The 22,424-nt window shown below is 49.9% G+C and overlaps 1 protein-coding gene across 3 annotated transcripts in view; it reads left to right on the top strand.

Annotated features, from left to right (window-relative positions):
* PRKAR1A (protein kinase cAMP-dependent type I regulatory subunit alpha) overlaps positions 1-22,424 on the top strand; it is a 459,354-nt gene that overhangs the window by 6,457 nt on the left and 430,473 nt on the right. The gene's annotated exons all lie outside the window — the stretch shown is intronic.

The raw sequence follows: 22,424 nt of genomic DNA on the forward strand, positions 1-22,424 counted from the left end.
TTAAACTGCAGTGAAATGCTTATGGAGTCCTCACAATGAAGGCTTTTATTTCAGTTGTAAAGTGCAGTGACATCCTCCTTATGACAAATCCACTTTGGGGGCACCAGTGGTCCAGGGATGAATATCTGTTTCTAAACCAGCAATCGGCCCCTCAGAAGGGATCCAACCACATTGGAAACACAAGTACTATACACCTCCTTCTCCAATTTTGATAACCTGGACGGAACGGCAAGCTTATCTCCACAAGGTCATGGATCGTTTGTTAGTTGCAACACAGCGAAAATAGTTATTACCCAATGATAAAAGGGACAATCCAGTCAATTGTATAAACATATCTACTTTATTAATACAACAGACATTTCTAGCACACTACAAAATACAACCCACCTTGTAAAGGAACACTGAGGACAGACTGTTTCACAATGGAAAGGGATGCACTCTAGATAATGACAGGAGGGTAGTTGGTAAAGCAATCTGTCTTAACTGTTTGTGCTTATTTGGTTAAAGCACCAAGGGAGCAAGGGGTTTTAAATATCACTACAGGCCTTCAGGGAAGGACCAGGGGGATGGAAACCACAATGTACCTGGTGCTTGAGATGACCTTTGTTGTAATGTAAGCTTGGCTTGAGAGTGACATTGCTGGTTCCCTGAATGTGGTGATGTCAGTATGGAGTGTACTGTGAGGTCACTGGAATGTCAGTGTCTGTGTTATGATCTGAACTGGCCTTCCATGTGGGACAGTTGGAAGGTGCTTGCTAGGCTGATGGGACGTGCCTGTTTCCTATGAACTATCTTGCTAATAAACCCACATAATCTTAACTGCTGGTCCAGGTGTGTTGTGTGTACTGCCACTTCGTTACACTGGTGACAGGGATGGGATGTTGTGGAGGGAACAGTATCCAGGAACATCGCCCTCCAGTCCACACGTCCTAGACTTCAGCCAGCTGCCTTGGCCCCAGAAACCGGGATCTGGGTGCCATTCCCCAGGTGCTGGGATAGGTGGTCCCTGTATTGCGCTGGTCTGGGGCGCATGAGGACAACGTGACAGACTTCAGGAGCCAGCGAGTGAAGGATATTGGTGGGCCGGAAGGGCCTTGGCCTGTAAGTGCTGAAAGGCCCAGCGTTCGGCCTGATGAGAGGGACTCCGTCCGGAGGTCCAGTGCTGGAATAAGGTGCCCAGTGCTGTTGACGGAGGAGTGGACTCCGTTCGGTGGTCTGCAGCCGGGGTGGCGGGAGCCTCTGGGTCCAGAGCCAGAGGGTCCAGCGGAGTCATTGGAGGTGAGAAAATGGCTGCGAGCAGGGCTGAGAGGTGTCACCCCCTGGAGACCGTGTGTTCTGGTCAGCGGGAGGTGCATTTCCGGCAGTGGATTGCATGGATGCCCGTTGCCACTGCAGTTACTGCGGCCCGGCCGGAGATGTGCCTCCAATGGTGTTAGTGGTGAAATGACGACGTCGGGTCATCATGGAGCGTTACAGCATGTCAAGCGGGAATGCGGAACACTTTTGAGATGTCACTTCTATGGCGTCCATAGCGGGAGGATGACGTGTACTGGTCATTGTGGTGCATCCCAGCAGGTGGCGCTGAAACGCGGAAGTGACTTGTTGAACGCTGCTTGTTCGGCGCAGGTTATGGTACGCTCCCTGTATAGGACATGGAAGGGGATGCATAATGGACAAGGTGGTGTGGGTTTTCCTTGGCCTCTTTTCCGTGTTTACCTATGAGGCGGGGGAGCAGGATGGGACATGGAAGTCCTTGGTTTCCCTGGAAGAGTGCCGTGGGGAATCTGTGTGCATTTCTTTGGAATGGAAACGAGGATTGCACTTTAAGCACATCACCAGATGAATTGGAAGCTTCACTTGTCTTTGTGTTGGCAGAAGTGAGTTTTCGCCGGTTTAACCATGGTTGCAAACTCTGGTTTGGAGTGGATTATTGGTTCTGCATTTGGTTTCACGCATATGTGCCATTTCAAGAGGACAAAATGCATTTGTATTGCAGAACTAATCTAAGTTCCTGTAAGGCCGTGTGAGTGGTGTCTCGTTTGTGTGTTGTGGCCTACTTTTGTTGTGCTCCGAGTGTTCGATGTCAAGGGCCGGTATGTGTGTTTGTGTTGTGGCCCTACTCTTTAAGAATTTTGGAATTTGAACATGAATTGTATTTGCTTTCATTGATTTTGTTGTGCGACAAGTTATATTATATTTGCAGTTTGTTTTTACTGTGGGTCCTTGGACTCGTGGGTGGTGGGTTCAACTTCATTGTGTGTTAACATTTTCTTTTGCAGGTGGAGGCCGAATTTAATTTCTGGCAGGACCCGCGGGTGGGTGGGAGGACTTGTGGGTGTTGTGCATTTTATTATTTCTTGCACAGCTATTTGGCCTATGTCTTTTCCACAGCATAATTGAAGCTTGCGTCGTACAGTGGACACATGTAATGATTTTGGCATTTGTCTATTTGTCTCTGTCTGCCATATGAACGCAGTGAGGGTGGTGTGCAGAGTGAGGTGCTAGTGGCAGAGACTTGAGGCCACATGGGTAGTGATTCATTGCTGCTTTGTGATTTGGCAAGGACTAGGGGTCCTAATGGGTGTGTTAGGTGTACTGTAGATGTGGTTGTGGTATAGTTGGCAGGGGCTAGGGGTCCCGGGGATGCGTAGGTGTACTGTAGATGCGGTTGTATACTGTGGTACAGTTGGCAGGGACTAGGGGTTCTGTTTTGTGTTCCAGTCATTGTTCTGGTTCTAGGGGTTTTGGTTGGTGTTTTGAAGTCAACCATTATTTTGGTTGTCTTCCGGATGTGTGGTGTTACTTTACCTCTGTGTTTTGCAGAGTGCTGTGGGGGACTGATGTGGTATCTGTGCTTGTTGTTTGCTCTTGGTTGAGTTGGGTTAGTGCCTGGGGGTGGCAGCCCCGGTGCCCTAGGGTGGAAGGTTGTTCGTGCACTGAAGGTTTGGAGCGTTAGGGTACAGTATTTATTTTCTTTGGGAACGCTGGAGCGTGGCAGGCTCTAGGTTTCAAGGGGCAGCTTGGAACAGGTGGTAGTGCTTAGTTTATTTTTGTTCCTTGGGTGTTTTCCAGTCTAGGTTTCTAGGGGGGGTAGTTAGCCCTTTTTACACTTCGGTGGGTTCCTCTTATAGATTTGGTTTTGAGGGAAGGTGTTGTTGTTGATTGGGTGTCTTTTGTGGCACGGGTTGTGTTAATATCTCTTGGTTGCCGCATGGGGTTTATAGTTGGCGATCAAATGTCCTGGCAGTCTGTATTTTGGGTGTTCATTGGAGTTGTTTTGAGTGTGATTGTTCCTTCTATCTGAACAGCTTTCCCTGGGGTTGTGGTAGTTGTCCATTTGGGTTTTTGGTGCAGGTACGTGATGGCCACATGTATTTGTAAGGGGGTATGGATGTTGGAGTGCTGTAATTTAGGTGCTGTAAATCTTCAGGTTCAGAAATGTATGTAAGGAGGGAGAGGTGTTGTAATGTAAGCTTGGCTTGAGTGACATCACTGGTTCCCTGAATGTGGTGATATCAGTATGGAGTGTTTGTGTACTGTGAGGTCACTGTGGAATGTTTGTGTCTGTGTTATGATCTGCACTGGCGTTCCATGTGGGACAGTTGGAAGATGCTTGCTAGGCTGATGGGACGTGCTGATGTTTCCTATGAACTATCTTGCTAATAAACCCACCTTGATGCGTGACAGTGTAAAGTCGGTTCCAGGACGCTTTGCAGCACCTACTGTTAAGATGGATTTCTGAACTCTGACCTGGAGAGGCAGAGGTTCAGAAGGCCAGCCTAGTTTCTTGGAACAGGGTAAACTCTGGATAAGCCAGACCAATCAGGGTAGCGATGGCGGCGGTCAAGACTAAGTCTCAAGAGGGGTGAGAATGACTGAAAGACCTCAATGAGCACACAAAGCAAGGACACTTAAAAATTACTCCAGGTGTTATATTAAAAATATACACATTTATTACAAGGCCTTTGTAACATGGACCATAGCAAAGAATCACAATAATACTAAAGTAAACCAACACATCACAATCAATACCATATATATACAAGACCGAGGGGTCTAAGGAGCTATGAGCACATAATATGTAGACCACCTAGATGGGGAGGAAAACAGGCAGTGCAAGTAATCATTAGACCCAGTTCGACATCAGAAATGCACCTAACTAGGAGGAAGTCCGAGTCCTACAAAGAGAGGAGCCTTATGCTCAAAAGTACCTGCACGCGCTGGTGCCAATGAATAAAGTAGGGTCTCGGGCAGTTCAGGAAGGTGAATGAAGCGATGCAGAACAAGTCCCCACTACTCAAGTAAGGCCTCCACTTGTGGGCAGAGGCAGGGTGAAAGTGCGGGATAGTCGCTATTTCGCAACAGCGGTAGAAAAGAAACGGGTTCTTGCGCGAGGGGCCACCGTTTGGGGTATTGACTATTCACCGGTCCCGACGCATTCAGACCCAGACTTCTCCAGTTCAGTTCAAGTTGCTGGCAGGTTCAGCTGCGATGATCAGGACGTCTCGACACCATGTAGATTTTGTGTTGCAGGATGCAGGGTCGAGGGTGTCCCAAATGCAGCGGACGTGCACAGGTTGTTACCGCAGCAGGGCAACACGGCAACCATGTTTACTCTGGTCTGGGTGCACTCGTCTCACTTCAGACCTAGGAATGCTAAGTGTACGAATTTCGGGGTGAGGGTGCCGTGGACGCAGAGCAAGCAGTAGACCAAGTTTTGAGGGCGTAAGCTGGTCAGCCCACTGGTTGGCCCAGGGACACTTCCGAAGAGGCTTACTTGCAGGGTTTGATGAAGGTGCCGGGAATAGTTGATCCCACTATTCCAATGGGTCGAAGCGCCTTCACAGACCTTCTAGGATGATCAGATGCAGAGGGGTCTCGCAGGATGACAGCAGTTCAGGGTGCCAAACCTTCAGCGGGTCACTAGCGGTTCCTCGACTCAGCTTCCTGTTGCAGGATACTTGGCTCCTTATCCCTTGTTCGGTGTGAACTCGGGAGATCGACATGGTAGTGGTGTTTTCAGCCTCCTCTTATCCAAAGTTCCCTTTGCGCCAAAATGGAGAGGACCCAATGGGAGATCTGCTCACAAACACTCACACCATACGTGGACCTGTCACAGACCATGGTGGTCCCAGGCATTCAGGACACTCCAGACTCTCTTGCACCCAGGATGTGTATTGGGAACAGACATCCCAGCCCACATCGTGGAGGCGCACACAATGCATGCAGAAGCCCGCGAAAGCGGTGGGTTTTGCGCAAAAGTGCATGACCAAATAAGGACGGACCCGGGTCGGCTCGACCTGGTGAAGGGGCAAGATGGTCAGAGGACAGGACCAAGAACCTCGTGGCATGGCCATTTTGGAGCCAGGCCACTAATTTTTGCCAAACGCGGTAAGCGCGGATAACATGGCGAAAAAGGGTTCAAAACACAAGAAATTATAGCTGCCACCATTCCTGTCCGTGACGCACTTGCACAGTTCATAAGTACAGCGAGAGTTTCTAGGGCCTTTGGAATGACTAGAGACCCAAGAGCGCGGTAAAGTAAGTTCGAGTGCACTCTTGTTTCATGTTGCACAAAAGCTGTAACATGAGGAAAGAACTAAGGGAAACAAAGTCTCCCAGTACTGACTGTCTTAAGGGCATGTCAGTTTCCCCATAAGAATTGAGGGAAAGCCCAGAGGAGTGCAGCGGAAGGCTGCGCTTCTCCGGCAAAGTCTAGATCAGGGTGCAAAACAGCAGCAAAAAGTTTGGGGGTTGACACATGGAGGGAAAATTACATACAATATGAAATCTTTCCTAACGCCTACGACAGAGTTAAAGATGGGACAGCCACGGGTTCCATACGGCTGACAAGTGAGGTTGGATGGACGGGTGCAGACTGGCCTACATGGTGGCTCTGGGTCAAGAATAGTTTCTGTGCTGCGAGGCATTAGGACGGCTTGAGTGACTGCAGCGTGACCAGTCAGTGGTACAGCCGGTCACAGAGGGCTCGACTGTCTTGAAAATGATGGACTCTGGTTGATACTTGTGGCACTCCTAGCTTCTTTGCAGGGCTTGGCGTCCATTAAGGTGTACGGCCCAAAGCTGAGTGTTTGTAGGTAACTGCCTTGTCCTTTATTCAGACTCTTTGGCACTTCCCACGTAGGAAGCTTGCTAGCAGGGCACGCTGTGTTGTGGCTGGATCATCCGAGTCCGGTCTCTCACTCTGTTCCTTGGGAGATGTTTAGGGGAGGGATCTTGCTTCCCTCTTGGAAATCCTGGCCTAAAGCAGACTGTACCTTCAGCCAGGATCCAAATGAGTCGTCCTTACGCCTTTCAAAGTCGTCGTATGATCTCCAGTGAGGGGCTCAGCCTTCTTTTAAAACCAAATGGACCCCAGTGATTGGTACACGCTAAGCTTACCATATTGAACTAATCTTGGGACCCCACCAATCTTGTTATGCGTGAGGTTATAACCAGAGTGCTTTCCAACATGAAAGGTAAGGGGTGACATGTACTACTAAGTCCCACCCATCTTCCTGTCGTGCATCAAAGTGTCTCTGGTTAATTGAGCTCTCTGTGACTCCCGATCTAAGCGTTGGTCTCCCTTGAAGTTTGTGGCAAAGAACAGACTTCATCACATAATACTTCCTCTGAAAGGGGGTTCCCTGCAGGGGTTACTTACTGTTAAGTTGTCCCAGACATGCCATTCACTGCCCTTTATACAGAGGGTGTGAGCCGGCTACAAGTTGACACATAGCATATCAATGAGGTGTTGGGTTTCCTGTTCCCTTTTGTCAGTTCGCACTGCCACCAGCAGAATTTAAGTCAATAGAGAAGCTAGATCCTTGGAGCCTATGGTATTTAATTTGGTTGTGCATGGCCGGAGGAAGGTGTCGCCTTCCCCCTTCTTAAGATGCTTTGTACTTGTGGCTGTCAAATTCTGTCACAACCACCAGTTCTGCTACACCTGCCCCCACACACCCTGTATTCCATTCACCCACACATGCCCCAGGACGCTCCCATTGGGTTCACAGATCACCAAGAAACTGCCAGTAGAATCTGGAAAGAACTCGGCTGGACTCGTGCATGGCACCAATTACAATATTCTTCACTATGCCGGTCACCCAACATGGAGGGGAATCAGCCCTGACTTCTATTGAGGGCTGCAGTCTAGTCTCTGAGGTGTGACTGGCTATATAAGCCACACCCAGGCATGTACCTTCGCTTCACGTTGTTCTGCCTATTGGCAGCGTAACGCTCATCGTGCTCTGGAAAATGCTACACAGACTGCCAGAACACTGCATCTCAACACGTCCTGCGGTGAACTCCTCCAACTTCTGATTCCCACGACGTGTCCTCACTGTTATTGCCATTCAGACAGAAGCCGTGCTCAGCTGCAGACAGGAAAATCCATAACAAGGTAAGAAAAAGTGGAGCGCATGCAACAAGCATCAGAAGTTAAACAGAGAGGAAGTCATAAAGCCTGTATAAAAGTAAAAACAAAAAACATGCGAGAACTAAAGAAGCATGCAAGACTGAACTATTGAAATCTAATGGGCATGCAAGATTGAATATGGAGAAATAAAGAGGCATTCAAGACTGAATACTGAAACTTTATACAAAAGAAGGTACAGCGAGAGCCAGCAGGCGCTGTAAGCAAGTATAAGAACGAGACACAAGGCAAGGAAAAGCACACAGCTGTGCAGTCACAGAGACCATCTCCACTTACCGTCAGCTTCATCACGTGCCACGCATCTCAGCGCCCAAATATCTCTCCAACGCCACAGCAGGCCTGGAGCTAACATCAGTGACGTAACTGATGACTACAGAACACTCGCACCCCTGCTGAGGAATAAGAGCAGGACGGAGAGCCTACCTTCTATCTACACAAGGTGAGCACATTCATAGGTGGGTGGGATCACAGGGAGTTGGGAGGCCGTGGGTGCCTGCAACTCGCATATCGTTCCCCTGACACACTTGCTCTGTACTCCGACCTTTAGGAGCAGTCATCCCTGAAGTGGCAGTCGAGAAATCGCAATGGCACAACACAGAGGATTTCAGACTCTCCCGCAGAACTAAGGTGAGTGTAACAGAACGCAAAGCCTACTACACGGGCTGAGGTCCATGCTGCCCGACAGGAAATAAACACACTATGGAGAGAATTGGTAGTAAATAGACTGGACAGAGTAAGACAGGTACTGCAGAATCAAACTGGCCAATCCCCCATAGGTACCCAACCCCCCTCCTGCACCTTCAACAACCCCAGTGCAGGTAGTTCTTCCTGGTGTGGTACCCTTGACTCCGCCTGAGCGGTTTTCCAGGGATCCAAACAAATTTGCCATTTTTATGAACCAGTTTCGTCTGAATTTCCTTTGCAGACCTGGGCCGTTCCCCAATGAGCAGCCTCTGGTTGCCTTAGTTTTCATACCTGGGGGGTGGAGGGAGTGCGGCAGACTGGTTCATTCCTCTTGTAAACCAAGATGACCTGCTGCTGCGTAATTTTGCTGTGTTTCAACGGTAACTGGAAAAGCTGTTCGCCCGACACACCAGGGGTCAGGCCTTAGACAGCGAGTTGTTATCACTTCGACAGGGGAGCCAAGACCTGTTGACATAGCCAAATTTAACAGATTGGTGGCGGAGACCAATTGGCCCGAAGAGAGAAGAACCACCCTTTTCCACTGGGGTCTCTGAGGGGAACTGAAAGACGTTCTTGCCCAGGTCGTAAATCCACCGGACGATTGTGCAGAGTATATTGATCTTTTAGTACGACTAGATCACAGACTCCAGGACCGAGACAGATCGAGCGTAATCAGAGGGGAGAACAGTGTTTGTACGCTCCAAAGAACAGCAGCCTCGCCAGCCAGAGAACCAACCTGAACCCATGCAGATCGGTGGGGTACGGAGCCCGCTGACCAAAGCGGAAAAAAGATGGCAGCAGCAGCTGTTTATATTGTGGCAAAGCAGGACATTTCTTGCGCGACTGCCAAGTTAAGCCACCCAGGAAAGCCATAGGGGCGTTGGACAAGGAAGAACCCAGATCCGAATCGGGGAAAACCCCAACACCCAGCATGTGTAGAGGTCCGTTTTTTGAGCAAGGAGAAGGAACCACAGGCCTCTCATCTCGTCGTCCCAGTGATCTTGATCAGCCAATGACAGCCACCTCGGATGCATGCCTTGGAGGCGTACATAGATAGTGGCGCAATAGGCAACTATATTGACCAGGACCTGGCGGGCCGAATCGGTCTCCTCACCCATCTGAAAGCAGTGACGGAAAACGTTACGGTGGTAGATGGCACCCAGTTATCCTCTGGACTCGTGACCCATTGCACCGAAACCGTAACACTCATTTGCCAGGATGGTCACAGAGAAGACCTTGCCTACGATCTAATAAGTGCTCCCCAATTTCGGATGATCCTGGGGGGTCCCATGGTTGAAATTTTCTCCGGCTGAAATGAACTACGCAATTAACGAAAAGGAGCTTCTCGCAATCAAGGCAGGCTTCAGAGTGGAGGCATTACCTCTTAGGAGCCCGGCACACGGTCACTGTCATCAGACAATTGCTACCTGAAGTCCGCCAAGGCGCAATCATCTCGCCAGCTCCGATGGGCCTTATTTTTCGCAGAGTACGACTGTTATCCGTACTGTCCACGGATGCGTAACAGCAAGGCAGATGCATTATCATGCCTGGGTAATGGAGAAGAAGCGTACGAGACACCAGAACCAGTAGCCATCGTATCCGAAAGTAAACTCTTGGGGGTTACAACAATAGCTCCGTTAGATGACCTAAAGGCCAACATACTACAGCATATGAATGAACAAGAACTTCAGGCATGGGTTGCAAGAAGCAGTCAGCATACGCTTCTCAACGGGTTACCGTGTTTCAGGGAATGGCTATACCTCCCGACTGTGGCTCAACGAGAACAGATTATCGCTAGCTACCACAACACACTGCTAGAAGGGCATCCTGGAATAGCAAAGATGTTGGCCAAAATCCGAAGAAATTATTGGTGGCCTACTTGGCGAAAGGACGTCACTCAGTTTGCTCTCATGCGGCATTTGTGCACAAAATAAATCCCAAAAGCAGAAACCAGCAGGTTTTCTAAGTTCCTTTAGCAGTTCCACCTATGTCGTGGCACACACTGTCCCTTGATTTCATTACCAATCTACCCCCCCCCTTAAATAAGCCACACCCATGCATGTACCTTCACTTCCCGTTGTTCTGCCCATTGGCAGTGTAACGCTCACCTTGCTCCGGAAGATGCTACACAGACTGCCAGAACACTGCACCTCAACACGTCCTGCGGTGAACTCCAACTTTCTGATTCCCGTGACGTGTCCTCACTGTTATTGCCGTTCCGCGATGCATCGTCTTTAGTCTCCAGGCTCCTCCGTCTCGTTCCGGTCCAGTTCCACGGTGATCCCGATCTTGAGGAGACGGAAGCCGCGCTCAGCTGAAGACAGAGGAAAATCCATAACAAGGTAAAAAGATGGGGGGGGGTGGGGGGGGGAGAATTGAGGAGCACATGCAACGAGCATCAGAAGGTAAACAGAGAGGAAGTCATAAAACCTGTATAAAAGCAAAACTGCAAAAGTAAAACCAGAAAACATGCAAGAAAACTAAAGAAGCCTGCAAGATTGAACTATTGAAACCTAATGGGGCATGCAAGACTGAATATGGAGAAATAAGAGGCATGTAAGACTGAGTAGTGAAACTCTATGCGAAGGAAGGTACAGAGAGCCAGCAGGCGCTGTAAGCAAGTAGAAGAACAAGCGGCACAAGGCAAGGAAAAGCACACAGGTATGTAGTCACAGAGACGATCTCCACTTACCATCAGCTTCATCACGTGCCCCGCATCTCAGCGCCCAACTCGCATATCGTTCCCCTGACACTTGTACTTGCTCTGTACTCTGACCTTAGGAGCAGTCATAAAAGGGCCCCCAAAAATGGTGGGACAGGGCCCCCAATGCATGGGGCAGTAGGGTTTGGGCACCCTGGGGGCAGATTGGCACACTAATGTGCCCCTCTGCACCAAGGCAAGTTTTGTAAGCAAAGAAAAAAATGGAAAATGGTGGAACGCTTTTTAGGGGGGGGCTGTGGGGCACCCCAAAGGGTCTGGGAAGTTTCTAATGGGATGGGACATTGACCCCCTCCCTCCCCAGCCAGAATGGAGTGGACCAGATATCTGCTCCTAGGAACAGATGCCTGAGCCCAGGGAGGAGTGCAGGACAGCCCCCCCCCATTATCCGGCCCTCGGGAGGGCTACATGAGATGGGCCACCCCTCCAATTTGGCCATGTGTGGGTTCCCACGGGTGTCCTCTTTTGGAAAATGCGTGGGGTTCCCCGTTTTCCTTGCTGGCTTCGACACCCTAGGCCCAAATCTGTAGGTTGCCAACATGAACAAAATGGACAGTGGCGAAAGGCTTGGGGTTACTAGTGGGTGGGTGTGTGTGAGGCCATTCCACACACCATCTGCTTCCCGCACAAAATTCCTATTCACATGTTCTCTGGGAAGTCACAGCCTACAGGTGCCATTGTGCCCTGTCATATTCAACTGGAATGTGACAGCCCTGGGAACATCAAAGCATCTCAAGGAGGGGGAAGGCTCACCTTCCTCCAGCATGGGCAGCCTAATTTAAATATAAAAAATATCCCAAAAGGACCTGTTGCACATGACTGCGCCCCTATAGAAAAAACTTTCAGCCATAGGTCATTGGAAATATTTGATTTAATATAACATTGTACCCCTTGTTTGAGACACGTGTTTTGGCACGTACTGTGCCTTTTTCAATCCGGACTGTTTAAACAGAACATTTTACATTTGAATCCATACGCAAAGTAGAACTTAAATCAAATTTTAAAAAAACAAGGCAATAGCATAGATTCTATGTCGAAGTAGTTAATAGAAACCATTGAGATCTGGGGCTGGAGTTGACCGACAGAGTGGGATAGGGCACTTGCGTTCCCAAAAGAGGTGTCCAGGAACACCAGGTTTAGATTAATTCAACTGAATGTATTGTACCGCACATACCTAACTCGTATAGAATGGCGAAGTTCAACAAACCAGCTCACCCTAACTGCACCTGGTGTAAAGCCGACATGGCAGATCTTCTACATATGTTCGGGGAATGAACCAAGGTGTGGCGCCTCTGGGCCGAGGTGGAACAGATTTGCAGGACCGTTACCCAGCCAACACACAGCGTGCCCTGCTAGTCTCTGCCAGCAAGCTTCCTGTGAAGTCCCGGAGAGTATCTGTCCAAGGACAAGGCTGTTGCCTGAAAACACTGTCCTGAGCTTTGAGCAATTTGCCTTGAAAGGACCCGAGGAGGGCCACCCAAGCATCATCCAGTGTCCATCTTTTAAGGACATTTTAGAGGCTAATGTGTATATTAAAAATTTGCAGAAATTCCTACGCAACTTACATCGGACAGAGGAAGCTACACAAGCGGCCTACTCTTCACCTGGTCGTCTCTAACCAAACATTGGTTGTAAGTTTGGTAGCAGACCAAGAGCGGCTTAGAACATTTAAAAACATTTTCATGCCAGGTTTGTGGACAATTTACTTTTGATGTGGTGGTTATTCATGACCTATATAGAAGTGATAGTGTTTTACTTGAAATTCCAATAAATAGTTAGAAATGCGCAATTAGATGAGAAATTTGACAAATTTCCTACGATTTGACCCCTTGTAGTGAACCCTTGGCTACCGTTTTACTGCAGGGACAGAAATTGAGTTTTGATACGCAGGAGCTAAATCTCCTGTGTATCCAGCATTAACCAGCGACCAGGAGCTACTACTGGAGAACCAGGAGCTAGTGTGTACCATTCTGCAAATCTAACTTCCACATAACTGGTCGAAATTGGGATTTGTTGACCAGGAGCAAAAAGTAGCCCCTGGCTATCAAGCCGATAGGCGCAGGTGCTACCTCTGGGGAACCAGGCGCTAGTGTGCAAGCAAATCGTTTGTGCGCAAGATGCACCATTTCTTTATTTTTTCTCCTATTATATATTATGGAATATGCTTCAAATGTCCCTTCGGAAAGTCCTATTAAATTCTTTTTATACATAATGTTGGTATGAACATAAACCTATCGCAACCCCCCCCTTAGGCGCTTCCAAGTGCAGATAACACTGTAAGAAGTGATGTAACATAAAAGGGGGCGTGAGGTCACATTTTCAGCCTGCATATAAAGGCCCCACGAGCCTAGACATAGACACTTGGCACTAGAAAAGCTCAGAGCCCTTGACTCCATTTTGTATAAGCCCTGGGAGGAGAAGCTGCCGACTCACGTTGGTCGCATCAGTTCACAAGGCCCAATTCCTGCACACATTATAGCTCTGCACAAGTCTTGTTCCCGAGGAAGTCCACTACCCCCTTTGTGCTTTCAGTGTTGCGAATATTTAGTATTTTTCACTAGAATGCACCCCCGAGCGTGCAACACCCGGCTCTGTGCTGCCAATTCATCTCCACTAAATTGCCCCACCACTGACTCGACTGCTGCACCTTTGCATTTTCTGATAAGAGCACGACCCCCACCCCCAGGTCACAACCCTCATCAATCGTCCACGAGAGGTCTAAGCAGACACAACTATATTTCTCCTTAGCAGCAACACATCCTCTGTAACACAAGGTATCAGGAAACATAAATTAAAGATCAGAACCTCAGGGGAAGACCTTGAATGCAGGAACTGCGGTGTCAATGAAGCCAGAATGGGTTGGCGTAACTGTATTTTATCATCCCTGCTCCCTGGCGCCATTTCCCGTGCCGCCCAGGTGCCTGCCACAATGAGTTAAAATAATGGCTTAGTATGTTAGTTTAGATAGAAACATTGTCCCTAATGTGTGACCCGACCTTCACTGCGAGGATGAGCCCAGCTGACCCAAGTGGGTCCTGACGGCTGGAGGAGAACTAACCAATTGTTGCCTGGAATCCCCTATGGAGCAGTCCCATGTATAGGGTCCCAGAGGCACCTGTGGGGAATGGGATGACGTCTGACAGTAGCAAGAAAACGGACACTGAAAAAACTGTGACAAATGGGGAAACTAAGAAGGGGGTTTACCTGCTCACCTCGCGGCCAGCACATGGGTATACTAACCAGATGTATGTGTCGGAGGGCACAATAATGGGGGAGGGGGAAATCGGCATCAATACTAGTCCCCTCTAACTCTGAAGCGTCAAAAAGGGGTAATAATCCAAAAAAAGGTTGAGTTGAAAATAACGACTCAGTAAGCAGCAACTCAGATCCCACTATTGACTTAGCAAATATATCGACCTATTCAATTGATGGAGACAAGTGGAATAATTCTGATGCCGAACAATCACACAATGCAGAGATTGGAGCAATGATTGAAGTAGTTGAAAGTGGGCAACCTGATGCAGAGAAGATCGAAAGTCAAAATCCCATGAGGGACAACGGCAGTGAAAATGTTCACCGGTGCAACCTCACCGCCGAAGCTGCTGAGAATCAATGAGGAAGTAGCTCAGACTGCGACTATTAAGCAGGATATTAATGGTCCCACCTATGACGCAAGCTCACGTCACAACTTAATGTCTCCATTGAATGTAAGGAAAGTTGAGTGGGCTGAGAATGATATAAGATGATATGAAATAAGGCATTTTCTAACGTGCCTATACACAAGTTTTTCAAGGCGCAACGAGGCAAGGGGGTGGGGGGGTACAGTGGAAGACAAACAACAATCCTACTAAGCCAGGTGTCATTCAGATCGCGCCGCTGCTGAAATTGAACCCTAAACTTACACTGACGCAAGCACAATGACATGGTGGAAAGAGTACTGAAGAGAGGTGAGTGTCCATAATCAATGTTCATCAAGAAAACTTTGATTAGAGAATGTTTGGACTAAAAATTAAGTCAAACGGAACAGACCTAACAATTAAATTACTATAGAGTTCCATTGTTGAGAACAATTATCTTAGAGGATATTGATATTGTTGAAATGTGGCAATGTAGATCGGAATATGTGATTCTCCATGTTCAATCACAATTGATTGCAAACACGTTGCTTGCGGCAGACAACAAACTACTAACATTCAAATGTTAATTGTCTACTCTTACTGAAGTTGGCATAAACCAAATCTCAAATAAGCCACAGCAAAGCTTGACAACTGAAGGGAATCAAACTAGAAATGAACTAAGAAGAGAAGTGCTTCTGGAAAAGGTTGAAAGAAATGGGAATAAAACCCACTTTACAAACCAAACATATGTCTCGGCGAGAAGGTTAAACTTAAGGGGTGTTCGTTGCACGGGGAGAGAGAGCTGATACGTTTAAGAAAGACTGTTCTTTAATATCGTGGAACACCCGTGGTTTCATGCACCTGTTCTGTGAGGCTGGCCTTAACGATTACCATTCTATAATATGTTTGCAGGAGACCTAGCTTCGTGAATTACCAATCTGTGATGGCTACATATCTCTCCTCAATGTTGCTGGAAAGAATCTGACTGGACGTCCCTTCTCTGGGTTAACAATGATCAAAAATAATGGTGCCTGGGAAACTGAAAGATCTGTGTATCCTAACCTATTTGTGCATGGAACCTTATTACAGTCTGTTCAACAGAAGGACATGAAAACCAAAATGGGCTATTTTCTGATTAACTTTTACTGGAACCCTGCTAAGATATAATTGGGGGGGGGGGGGAGGGACCACCAGGGGGCAACTGATGTCGGTCTTAACTCTCCGTCGCTCTGCCTGGGCCGCCCGAACCCTGCCCGCGCCCACCCCCACGAAAGTCTGACGCAACTGTGCAAGTTAAGGCCCCCTGCGCCCTCGGTGAAATCCGCCGAGGCCAACTGTGAAGCCCGCCTGGAGAAGATGGGCGCTGTGCTCCGGAGGCCAACTGACGGGGCCCAGTAGCTGGTGATTTGCGGAGCCGGAGGACTGCAGCCCAGTGACGCGGATGGCCGCAACACACTGCCATTGTGAGAGCCCCCCCCCCCCCCCCCGTCGCCTGCTGTGTGCGTGTTGTGCGAGTGGCTGGGCGCTTGGGTCGAGGGGTGCCCCCCCCCCCCCCCCGTGACTCAACAACGGCGAAGACAGAACCCTGGGCTGGGTAAGCAGTGCGGCCCCCCCACTCTTCTCCCCTCCTCCGCGATTCCCCCCCAACACACCACTGCTGCAGGGCTCCCCTTCCCCGGCGCCCGCCGTGTGCGCTGCGTGCGAGCAGCTGGGCGCTTGGGTCGAGGGATGCCCTGCAGATGTACCCAGCAGCGGTGAGAGAGGAAGGGGGCCCCCCACACTGGCTGCAACTGCAGGGGGCATGCCCCCCTCCACAAGACGCGGCGGGGACACCGACCCATCGGGCCACACCGCCCATCCCCCACTGGCGGTTGGAGACTCCCACCCAGCAACCGACACCGCAGTTGGGAGATAAGCCTGCACACTCGACCAACACCCTAACAACCGGGCTGCTACAGGACAGCCTGAACCTCTGCACGCGGCTGCTATGCGGGGCTCCCCCGCCCCGGCGCCATCTATGTGCGCTGTGAACGAGCAGGTGGGCGCCCGGGTTCAGAGAGGCCCCGCCAACAAAACTGACATTGGGAGAACAAGCCTAGGGATCAGGCGCACCCGCGGCCAACAAAGAGGTGACAGCAGCACACTGTCAGCGGCCACACAGGCTGGTACCGTGGACAGGCATAGAACTTGAGGCATACGCTACGTGGACCTGGTGTCTTAAAGAAACCTGCCCCGGAACCATTGAGGACTCGGCCTGACACAACCTGTCAGGCGCACCACGCCTGGCCCAGACAGACCCCTGCCATACAGGAGAAGACTGGCGGCTATCACCCCAGGCAGGCACAAACCCCAGCAGAATAGCCCCGCAGGAACCCCCCCATCTTCCAAATACACCCCCCCCGACCCATAAACCGGGCAGCAATGCAGTCATAACGGCCCGGGGTCCAAAGAAATGCCTGGAGGGAGAAGTACCAGCTGAACAGAACATACCCCCCACCCCCAAACCGGGGATCTAAGACATAAAACCCCACAGCCTTGCAAACAATCCGGAGGGGGATATACCAACACATCAAACGAGCGGAAAGGGCGCATACCCTACACGGGAAACCCTTCAGACACGGATGAGAAGCGGAGACCCCACTGCAGAGAAGACCTGAGACCGAACGGTCCACGACCCAGGGGACAACCCGGAGTGACAAACAATGAAGGTACCAAACCTGGGGAAAGACCTACCCCGCAGCGGGGCACCGCAGAACAAAGTAGGCAAGTACACAACTTGCACACCAGCAAGGCTCCCCGGACAGACAAATGAGGAGGTGGAAGATGACAGGGGTGGCAACACGGGCCTAGCACTGTCACTTACGGACATTATGGCAGCGATCAACAACTCCCAGACCTCAATGGAGGCAAAAATTGACGGCCTGACCTCGGCGGTGTCATTCCTGAGACGGGTCCTGAGGAACCTAACCTCCAGGGTAGGAGACGCTGAACAAAGAATATCTGAAACGGAGGACACGGTTAAAAATTTAGGGGACCGACTGGAACAAATGGAATGGAAAATCACCCTCCTGGAACACAGAGCCGAGGACAGCGAGGGAGGATCCCGGCGCAACAACCTTCGCATTCTCGGCCTGCCCGAGAAAGAAGAGGGACCCTCTATGGAACTCTTCCTGGAAGACTGGTTAGCAGACCTGATGGCCCCAAAAAAACTCTCTATTGAAGGAGCACACAGGGTCCCGACAGGCAGACCGGGGCCCCCCGTGCACAATGATTGCCAAACTCATGAACTATAGAGACCGAGACACACTCCTCCAGATGGTGAGGGCAACGGGCCCGATCACCTACAATGGCAACCGGATCGGCTTCTTCCCTGACTACATAAGGGAAGTCCTGAAGTCACGGCAATCGTATGACTCCGTTAAAAAGAAGCTGACGTCCCTGAACATTAAATACACACTTCTTCCCGGCAACCTGCAAGGTGTACCACAAAGGGGTGGTCCAGGTGTTCCACAATCCCCTGGGAAACCTGGGACTGGCTCGAAATGCAGGTTCTCTCGGATCCGCATCCCGCCAGCCCGAGAAGAGACACCCCGCAGGAACGACGGGGGCACCCGCCAAACCCCTGAGCAGTCGACACCACCAAAGGGGATGGACGAGATGAACTGGACAGTGGCTGAAAATGGGCCTACATGCATGAGAACCTGCTCTCTAACCTTGACTCTAACACCCCTTGTGTTATTTTGCTCGACCTCTCTTCTGCCTTTGACACTGTCAACCACACCATCCTGCTCAACCGTTTCTGGCGTGGCTGACCTCCTTCCTCTCCAATCGACCCTCCCAGGTCCAACTGGGTTCTTTCCTCTCTGACATCTTTTTCTATACCTGTGGTGTCCCCCAGGGATCTAACCTCTCCCCCTGGCTGTTCAACCAGTATCTGGCTCTTCTTGCTCACCGCATCGCCGCTCTGTCTGTGGGATGATACCCAGCTCATTTTCAGGCTACCCTCGGCCGCCTCTTCCCCTTCCCTCATCTCTGACTGTCTCTCTGCTATCCAGGAATGGTGTGCCACCAACGACCTCTGCCTTAATGCCAGTAAGACTGAGATTCTACTTATCGGCACACCCACTCCCTCCTTCCCTGCAGATCTCTGGCCGGCCTCCCTGGGCCCTCTTCCTGCGCCTACCTGCAAGGCAAAAAACCTTGGGGTCATCTTTGACTCGACACTCTTTCTCTCCTCACATATCTGACGTCTCTAAGAAGTCACACTACCAGCTACACCTCCTCAGAGGTATCCTTCCTTTCCTCTCCTTCCCCCAGAATCTCACTGTCTCCAGAGCCCTGGTTCTCTCGAAGCTGGACTATTGTAACAGCCTCTATCTAAATCTTCCTGCCTCTACTCTCCGCCCTTTGCAACTCATCCAGAACAGGACTGCGAGACTTGTCCTTGGCCTCAAGCCCGGGGACCGTATCTCTCCAGGACTGAAATCACTACACTGGCTCCCAGTGGCTGGGAGGATTAAGTTCAAAACCCTCTGCATTGTCCACAAGGCCTTCTGGGGCCTTGGGCCAAAATACCTTCAACTCTCTCTTCCGAAATATCTTCCTTCTCGAGCTCTTCGCTTATCCACCTCCAACTACCTCAGGGTCAGCCGCTTCTCCAAGCAACGAGCTGGGGGTAGATCTCTCTCCGCAGCAGGGGCCTCCCTCTGGAATAGCCTTCCTGCCTCCCTGAAACTTGAGGAGAACCATCTCCGGTTCCGGAAGCACCTCAAAACCTTCCCATTTGCCTCCGCTTTCTCTCCCTCTCTCCCCTGCTAAAATCACTGAATCTGCTACTGGGCCACTCGCCGATCTCGGTCCTTGGCCCAGCCACTCTTCCTTGCACTGCCTACCTGCACTACGGGACTCTCTCTGTATCCTACAGCCCCTTCTCCCGGCACTTAACTTGCACTTGCCACCAGCTGGCCCTATTATTTATCTTGTATTCTACTAACCATGTACAGCACTCCCTTCCCCCCCCCCCTCCCCTTCTCCTTGCACTTTTCCCAGTCCCCTCTACCCTTGCACTTGCGCGATCTGAATGACACCTGGCCTAGTAGGATAGTTGTCTGTCTCTCCTTGTCCCCCCACCCCGTCACGCCTTGAAACACTTGCGTATAGGCGCGTTACAAAGGCCATATATCATATATCGTAACCCAGCTATACAAAACGAGGCCCACAGGAATCCAGGAGAAACTTTGAAGCCGGGCGGCCCGGGCCGACAGGAGCGCGTCCCCCCTCCCCTACCTAAGCTCAGAGTAGCTACAAGTTGCACGAGTTGGGGCATTTGGTCCTTCTGACCACCCGCACAATTTAGTTTATAGTTAGTTTGGGCGACAGTTACTTCTGGTTGGGCAGGAAGTGCAGGGAGGGGGGGGGGGGTTTAGGAGTTCTAGTTACTAAAGGAAATGGCTCAAAGACAATGAAGGCACCACAGACCAGTGATATGCCAAACTCGAACTATCCCCGCCGCAGAAGTAAAGGAATAGGTATGCCACTGCTGGGGACCCTTGCATGTCCGCTTATACTCCAACTGAGCCGAAGTTTCAAGGTTTGCATGTGAAGTACACCATAACGAAAATACAGCGAGAGTGAACATGAAAGGGCACCAGAGCCCGTAACGGAACAAAACACTGCAAGTGACAGACGTGGAAGTTGCATCACATCCTTTGGTACCATCACACATGAGGACACACGCCGATGTAGCACAAACGAGGCAGATCTCCCTACTGACCTGGAATGTGAACGGCTTGGGGACAGGTATAAAATGGAAACTGGTACTCCAATACCTTAACGGGCATTCCCCGGATGTCGCATTCATCACCGAAACCCACCTAATGGGTACCATCAGCGGCTTCTTCAGCAAATCAAACTACCCACACACATACCTAGCAGGGTTCTCCAGAAGCTCCAGGGGAGTTATCCTTCTACATAAGCGGGTCCCATTTAAGAACAATGATGTGATGTCAGACTTTCGGGGCAGGTTCGTGATGGTACTTGGAGAGATGTGGGGGAGGCCTGGGGCCTTATCGCAGTGTAAGCACCCCCCCATGCTGACGGCGGAGCTCCTTACTGAGCTCCAAGCCATTATGCTAGAAGAACAGGCGGACTCGTGGGCTTTCGGGGTAGACCTTAATGAGGTCATGACCATCGGGCAGGATAGAACGCACAGGGGCAACAATCTGGGAATACCGGAAATAATGGAAGGGCACCCTAATAAAACATCGGAATACTTTTAAAAAAAAAAAGTTATTAATTTTATTTCAACAAACAATACACACAACTTACAGTGCAAATAATAATCAAATTTACATTGCTGGGTCCAAGTCCACTATTTCTCCCATATTTCTCCCCCCCCCCCCGCCAAGTCTACTCCCCCCACATTTTCCGTTGCTACATCCTTTAGTAGGGATTCCTCTCGAACGATGCGTGTTGGATCGCGGTCGCTTGACTCTTCATGCGCGGGCCCAAATAGTTCAGCTATCGGGTGCCTCTAACCTAGTAAGGTTCCAGCCTCTTAAACCCCCCCCCCCCCACCTTTACACGCTTCCTGCCACACCATAGTTTCTGCCTCTGCCCATTTTTGTAGATCTTTCCACCACGTCTTCAGTCTTGGTCTATAACATGCCTTCCATCCCATAGCAATTCTTCTCTTTACTAGAACATGTGCTTGATCTTTCAGTTTGCTCACATGCTTAAGTTTACGTGGTCTGGGAAACCCTCCTATCAGGTAAGCCCATGCTGTATCCACCCCCATTTTGATCCCTTTTTCATCCATCTTCTGTACTATTTCTCCCCAGAATCTCTCTATTGGACATGACCGAAACATGTGCACCATTCCCGCATTTTCTTCATTACATTTGGGGCATGATTGACGTAATGTGTTTTTGAATTTGGCTATTCTTTGGGATGTTATATACGCCCTGTGAGTTATAAATAATTGTATCTGTTGTAATCTGGCATTTCTTGACACTTTTTTATGATATCCTCAAGCTCGCTCCCACATCCCATCACTCATCGGGTCCCCTACTACTTCTTCCCAGTCCAGTCTAAGTTGCACCACCTCCTTCCCCACTTTGGTCATTATCTCGTATAATCTCAAAATCCCGTATATTCCCCTCCTCCCACACATTCTCCCCCCCCCCCATTGTTGCTATCCCCACTGGTTCCCAGTGCTTCCTAATCCTTAGTCTTAGTTGCGTTTTCTTTCTTTTATTTATTTATTTTTTATTATTTTTTTCGCCACAGCGACCAATGGGATCTGCGGGGAGCACGGGGTTGGATTCTCCAATCTCCCACCCGAACATCATCCTCGGGCGTCCTTTCATCTCCGACTTAGGCACCCATATCGCCTCTTTTAAGAAGAATGGGGCGTAGTCCTTTTGGAACAATCTGGATTCTAAAGTCGGCTCCTCGGAGACCCATTTAGCTACATATTGTAGTTGGCTTGCTATATAGTAAGTTTCGTAGTTTGGTAGTTTTATGCCCCCTTTATCATATGAATTTTGTAGCTTCCATAGGGCCACCCTGTTTCACGTCCCGTGCCATAGGAATTCTCTACATACGCTATCTAACCTGGCAAAGCATCTTCTAGGTATCAAGTATGGGATGTTCGCGAAGCAGTGCAACAGTCTGGGCAATACCACCATTGTAAGCCTTGCCCCCACGACCCATCATTGCCAAGGGGAGCTTCCCCCAAAACTTCATACTATTCTCTATTTTCTTAACTGTTTCCTCTGTATTTTGTTCTGCTTCTACAGTATGATATATATCTACCCCAAGATATCTGAATGTGTTGACCTCCCATGGCATCTGCAGAGTCGGCAACTGCTCTAACGGGATCCCTCTGTAACTGCCCAGTGGAAATAAACAGGACTTTCCGGGGTTCACAGCTATGCCAGAGAGCTTCGCAAATCGCTCCATCACTTCT

This window comes from Ambystoma mexicanum, chromosome 3q, assembly GCF_040938575.1.
Source record: "Ambystoma mexicanum isolate Mex_15411 chromosome 3q, UKY_AmexF1_1, whole genome shotgun sequence".
Taxonomy (NCBI): domain Eukaryota; kingdom Metazoa; phylum Chordata; class Amphibia; order Caudata; family Ambystomatidae; genus Ambystoma; species Ambystoma mexicanum.